Genomic DNA, 6,926 nt, shown 5'->3' on the forward strand with positions numbered 1-6,926 from the left:
TTCTTAATCTTAGTTTCTTTACCGGCCTATACCTTCCTAATAACTTCTAACTGATTATCCCAACTGTCTATCTGACTCCTCTTAACAGATTCTCTCTCTCTCTCACACACACATCAACTATCCCAACCCACAGACTTGTTTATCCTCCCTCTCTCTTCTCTAACACTTGACTGACTCCTTAAGAACACTAAATCTAACTCTAACTCCTCCCCTTGGGTTCCCACTTGCCAATCACTTCACACTCATTTAACCCTTTCCTTATGACCCAGCATGATGTCACATGATGTCACACCCAGGATGCCACACATGCACTTCCAAATCCCTATCCTTACTTCCTGCCCTACATCTTTGAGAGTTGGAAATCAAGGATTTATACAACGGTGGCTGTGCGCTAGTGAAATGCGCAGGCACATATCCTCCAACATTCTCCAATGAAAATAGGGACATCCTAGGCACCAAATGTGTCCTCGGTCCTGTCTACCTACTGCAAGTCCTCTATGCCTTCTTATCCAGAGGGGCTCCAACCCGCAGGAACCACCTTTTAGGTGAGACAGAGGCTGCAGTGATTAAGAGGGATCAGTGGACATTGGGTGCTCCCTCTCGTACAAGCAGAAGTGCTTCACATTAAGGAAAATCCTGCATTGGATAAAACCCTATGAAAGTAGATGGGAGGGAGGAATAGCCAGGGAGATCTGCAATCAAAGGCAAGGAAGGTTAGCTCCTTGCTTTCTCGGTGTTACAGCGTCATTGTTCTTCCATATTTTTTAATACATATATATACACATTTTTTATAAGCAGACCTCCCTGCATCAAGGACTATCTACACTGAGCTGGCAGGGAAATGATGTGTTATAAACACGAATTAAAGTGACCATTAAATTTCCTCTTCAATAGGAGTTCATTTTAAGCTTGTCTTTGCTTATGAATTATTTACAAAGAATGCTGTTTAAACTTTTGCTCTGTATGCTTTCTCAGAACCTAAGGCAGATTGCCTAATGCAATTTCTATCCTGTTCCTTTTTTTAAAAAAAGCTGACCTTAAGATGGCTACTAATTATTATTGTGGAAGGAAGCAAGAGGGACATCAAATTTCCAGGACAGGCACATATCCCTAATCTGATTTTTACCTATAATCAAATAACCTATGATCAATTCTGAAATATATGTTATGCTTATATCATTATTATTATTATTATTATTCCATTTATTACATGCCCTTTCCCTAATGTAATAGGGTGAATTACAACAATTAAAACTCAACATTGAATTGTTTCTGCCCTGTCCCCCTTTCTACAGACACCGATTAAAGTCCTCAGGGTGTATCACTGTATTGACACTTAATTTCATCTGTCCTTTTGGAAGACCATGAAGTTGAACTGGGTCATCGTGGGACAGTCAGTTCATTCAGCTAGCATCACTATTGATATTTGAAAGTGATAAGAAGTTGCCATAGAAAGATAAGTTAACCCAAACCCAGCACCTGCAGGCACCATGCACCCATGAAGACTGAGCTCTCATTTTGAAAAAGTCTCTAGCCCTCCTAGGATGTTAGGAGGTCAAGTGTGGAGGTACCTAGTGATTCATGTGAAATGAGCGTGGTGTGGTTGCTTTGTCTATTGCTCCATGATGGTCATAGACACCAATAGGATTAGCCAGAGTATATATGTGAGAGACCTTCATAATGAGGACCAGCTGGACACAAATGATTTCCCACTGTAAGCAAACAGTCACTTGGGGTGGTAGTCTCTCTCATTTTGGGTTCTGTCCTGCTCCCTATGGCAGCCATTTTGTGTTACACCACACTCTGCAGCAGCCATCTTGTGTTATGTGTGCCCCCAGGACTATCAAAATTCAAAACATGATCATTATCCAAGAAGGTTGGTGATCCTCGAGTTAACCTTTGCTGCAAAACAATTAATTTGCAGGTCAACTTGAAAGAAGCATATGGGTTTGACCTTGACTTCAGAGAACAGTAGTATTGTTTCATTGCCTTTAAAAGCAAAGGAAGACAGACTGTTGGCACCACCAGACAAGCAAGGAAAGGCTTATTGAGTTAATAAGGCATAGCATGCTTGGGACTGTGTGATTATGCATTGGGTTGTACTCAGTGTCGGAATAGGGGGGTTGAAAAGCCAGCTGGCTCAGCCCCAGCTGGAGTGTCTCCCCTCAGCCTTGCTGCTGAGGAGATCCATAGACCTCTGCTCCGACATGCATCAGTGACTCAAGCTTGCAGACTTGAGCACACTATACTCAGCAGTGTAAGCTGTGCAACAGAAGAGGCTTGAGGCTGTAGACACATACTAAACTATGCATTTATTATACATAAATCAGGACAAAGAAAACATGGCATCTCTCCTTGCCGTCTTCTCGGAGAGACTGAAAAGCAAAAGCAATAGAGAGTGGAAGTTCCGCTCACGCCGGCAATCAGTGCTGGAACGTAAACAGACATGTGACATGGAACAATCCCATGTTTGCAGCAAAGGGTGGAATGGAATTCCCAACACTCAGTGCTATTTTTCTTGAAAAATAGGTGCCAGAACTCACCATAAATGCCTCCCTTCTCAATATCACCCACCTGAGAGGTGCCGGAACTGAGTTCCAGTGAGTTCTGGCTGAAAAAAGCCTTGGTTGTACTGTATGTGTTTTCTTTGGTTGGTGGTTGTAATTGAAAAAATGAATAAAGAAATGCTAAAAAGGTGGGGGGTCAGCATTATTTGACCTATAGGAGATATTAAATGTTGCACTCTCCATACTTCCTCCACCAAAATAGTTTTTGTATCATGGCAGGAACTATTAATGTTTTAGATGTTAGCATACTTAGCATGGAAGATTCACTCAGCATTTCCAGAAGTATGAAAAAGTAGCTGGTTTTTAAGCAGCAATTCAATCCAAATTAAAGCTAAGAGCCATATCATCTATATAAAATACAAATGTGCCGAAGGAGCAGAAGTTTGCACCAGAAGAATGTTCTCAAAGTTTCGTTAAAACTTACTTCCCTGAATTGGCAAGAAGAATAACTGATGACATCTAATGAGAATATGTAGAATAAGGGAGTTACTGGAGGGAGTCCTAGTCCAAGAAATCAGGGCTGCAATCCTGCTGAGCTGTGGCTTGGGCAAAATCTGGGAAAGGGTGTATGTAGGGCACAGGGAAGACATGCAGCCAGCTATGTCTTGGAAGTTTACACTAGTTAATTTATGCCCAGGTATCTCTGTGGAAATAGTGCATCTCTAAAATTTATAATGTGCTGATACAAAATGCCTCACACCCCAAGCATGCTTTGGGGAGTTTGCTTATACAGTACTCATTTATCAATATAATGTACGGTATTTCTCTCAGCAGTGCTTTGGGCTACCATTCTACAAAAAGAAATGACTTGTGTAATTGTGGCATATTGTTAAGTATTTCCTAGGGTGGCAGTTTCAGGCAACTATGTTATGTACAGGTTGAGGAACCAAACTAGAAAAGAGCTCCAAGAAAGACAACCTCACTCACCTCTCGCACTGCTTTTGATGCCAAAACTGGGTGTTTAAGGATGTGGCTCCATTATACAGCTTTAAACATGAACAAGCCGTCTGCTTGCATTGCCATTAGTCATACCCTACATGGAAATATATACATTTTTCAACCCATATGAAAACTTTATGGATTTCCTCAGTATGACTTTTCAGGACTAGTGAAAAGGCTAATGGCCAACTGGCAGCCAGTCATTATTGCTCTTGGCACTTGGCTGGCAGAACAAACGAAAGATGAGATCGCAATGGATGTAGGCTTATGAGACAAGAACTCAATTCACCATCCAGATTAATATTTTGAATATTGTAATACTGGTGACAATTCTTTCAACATGTATGGAGCTGATCAGACATGATGAGTTTTGAAAGCTTTTAAGTCAAGGATTGTTCTGAACTCCCTGTCATGGTCAGGAATTGCCAGCTTGCAGTCATCCATGTTTCTAGACAAAATGTTATTTAAATACAATAAAATCTGTAATTAATGATGCAGAGGTACTAGAAAGCAGGAGGTCAAAATGGCAAACAGAGGGATACTCTCTTCTTCTTCAAGGCTCAACAAAGGGGCAGGGAGATATATAACAAGGCTTCAATAAAACACCCATTACCCGAAGGTGAGTCTCATTGAACTCAGTGGGATTTAGTTCAGAGAATATACACATATAGCATGTATTGCAGGGTAAATGCTTGACCTGTTGCAGCTGGCTATGACTAGTGATAGAGCAAAAGACAGACACATCTGCAATGGTGGGCCTACTTGCATCCTCAACAACGCCGTTCCTTAGCAAAGCCTTCCTTCTTTCTGGACAGCAGCAACAGAATGCAAAATAATGGCTGGAACAGAGATACTTTGACAGTGCTCTATGTATCTATATTCTTTCAGGGAGGGTGAATAGGGAGAGGAAGCTTTGTAGAGCTTATTTTTAAACTTTTGAGTTATAAGTTCACTCTAAAATTCAGTTAACTTCCTTGAGAGCCACAGACGTCTGCCTCTATGCAGCTCATTGTCGTTAAATGCAGTTTGAGCAATAACGGTTTTGCCAGGCTTAATGCTTTCCAGGAAAGAATTAGGTAAAAAGTCGGTGTTTCAATTTGGCTAAACTTTGCAAGCCACTTTAAGATCTCAACACACTGCAGAAGTTGGAAACTTGTAATTGCTTTACTGAATTTTGTTAAAACCAAACTGAGTGTGTGTTTTAGAGAGCAAGAGAAAACGGGGGAACACTGGGTTGTACCCATTGCTAGTAACACCTCAGAGTAGACCCATTAAAATTAATAGACACAACTAACTTCGGTAAATGAATTTCAATAGGATTGACTGAGAACTTAGCTGGATGCATCCCAGTGCATCTCAAATACATCTGAATCCAATAACTCATCCAGTGATTACTTAAGAAATCTAGGTCTGCATCTTTGCAACTTGCAAGACCGCTCTCAGAAAAAGGACATGATGTGCTTCAGGGGAAAGCTCAATCAAGCATAGTCAACCTTGTTTTAAAATATTAGCTTCCCCCTCCCGTTAATTTTTCTTTTGGATGTAACAAGAGCAGAACCATCTGGAATGTAGTTAGCACTCTGTGATTTGTTTCTTACTTAGTTGTGAGCAAAAATGTTTCAAAATAACTCACACGAAAAAGGAGTTAGGACTGACATGACCAATATGCTGTAAGGAATCAAAATTTGGAGAAGGGTTATTTTCCCATCACCGGTGGGCAAAGCATATCAACACTGAACTGGTCTCAGGTTATGTACGGAAAGAAAGAAAAAAGACACAGTGTTTATAGTTTTTATTCATTAACAAAATCAAGAATTTTACCTCGTTTTTAAATAACCTGATTGTATCTTTGTGAGCTGGCCTCCCAAGTGTGCATGAAAGCGTTGTTATAAAGTGATGACTGCATAATCACATAGTGTTTTATGACTACACTAAGCAGTTTCAAAACCATAACATCTAAACATCATAAAACCAACGGCAATTTGAGAGGTAAATGCATATTGGTGGAATCCCTAGCTGCTGTAGATGTCAGTATTATATTGTTCTGTAGTTTATCCAAGGCCTTGTGAAATACTGCTGTCAATTACCACCCTGAGAAAATACTCTGCTTTTTCAAGGCATAGTAAATAGCTAGCCATCATTTAAACTGGCTTCCTTTACTATAGTTTCAGCAACTGCAGCTGGTTTCCCTCCCATTGTGGTAATTCCCCCCACAGTCATTACACACTGGTCACAGTGAACCACCCTCAGCTTGGCTTTCTAGAGTACTGCAAACACCAACATTACAATCCTTCAGTGTGGCTCTTTGCCAGTTTTATATTTAATCCTTCCTCCTCTTGTAGGCTTTAGAGCCTGTCCTTTTTTCATGCTGAACTCCCGTGTGGCAAGAGTCAAAGGAGAGTAAATTGTGGCGTTGGAGTAGAAGCCTGGCCTAAGGGCCTTTAACTACACTGTTGTGAAAGTGAAAAGACTGTTGTTTTTATAATTTAAAAAAAAAATCAGAAAAAGTCTGTGTGTGTGGCTGGGGCAGTGGAGATATATAAAGAATAGATTTGTCCCAGGATTCCAGACCTGTCAATGCAGTCATAAAGGCCTCAGCCCCGTATACCTGAAGGAGCGTCTCCACCCCCATTGTTCTGTCCGGGCGCTGAGGTCCAGCACCGAGGGCCTTCTGGTGGTTCCCTCATTGTGAGAAGCAAAGCTACAGGGAACCAGGCACACCCTCCCATCGGATGTCAAAGAGATAAACAACTACCTGACATTTATAAGACATCTGAAGGCAGCCCTGTTTAGGGAAGTTTTTAATGTGTGACATTTTAATGTGTTTTTAATCTTTGTTGGAAGCCACCCAGAGTGGCTGGAGAAACCCAGCCAGATGTGCGGGGTACAAATAATAAATTTTTATTATTATTATTATTATTATTATTATTATTATTACTACTACTACTACTACTACTACAGTGGTCCTCACAAGACGAAATTAATCCGTTCCGTGAGGCTCTTCGTATAGCGGTTTTTTCGTCTTGCAAAGCAAGCCCATTGACAGCTTAGCGGATTAGCGCTATTAGCGGTTTAGCGGCTTTTAGCGGATCAGCTGATAAGCGGCTTAGGAAAAGGGGGAAAAGGGGGGGAACCCGCAGGAACTCGCAAGACATTTCGTCTTGCGAAGCAAGCCCATAGGGAAATTCGTTTTGCGAAGCACCTCCAAAACGGAAAACCCTTTTGTCTAGCGGGTTTTCCGTCTTGCGAGGCGTTCGTCTTGCGGGGCACCACTGTATTATTTCATTGACAAAAACCATTAATATTAGCACAGATCGTCTAGTGCAGTGGTTCCCAACCTTTTTTTTTTTTTTTTGGTCATGCCCCACCTAAGCATCTCTAAAATTCTGATGCACCCCCATGACATATAATTATTATAAT

At 41.1% G+C, this 6,926-nt stretch overlaps 1 long non-coding RNA gene across 2 annotated transcripts; it reads right to left on the minus strand.

The window, feature by feature from the left end:
- Window positions 1-2,293: 2,293 nt before the first annotated feature.
- On the minus strand, window positions 2,294-6,368 carry LOC309339382. 2 transcript variants are annotated; one of them, XR_014155272.1, is made up of 3 exons: window positions 5,140-6,368; window positions 3,495-3,600; window positions 2,294-2,375 (listed from the first exon to the last, which is right to left on the minus strand). It is a non-coding gene; the product is annotated as an uncharacterized lncRNA (long non-coding RNA). The 2 variants fall into 2 exon arrangements; XR_014155273.1 differs by having other exon boundaries at window positions 2,294-2,429.
- Between the last annotated feature and the right edge of the window lie 558 nt (window positions 6,369-6,926).

Source organism: Podarcis erhardii (genome assembly GCF_964252035.2).
Source record: "Podarcis erhardii genome assembly, chromosome: 3".
NCBI classification, from domain to species: domain Eukaryota; kingdom Metazoa; phylum Chordata; class Lepidosauria; order Squamata; family Lacertidae; genus Podarcis; species Podarcis erhardii.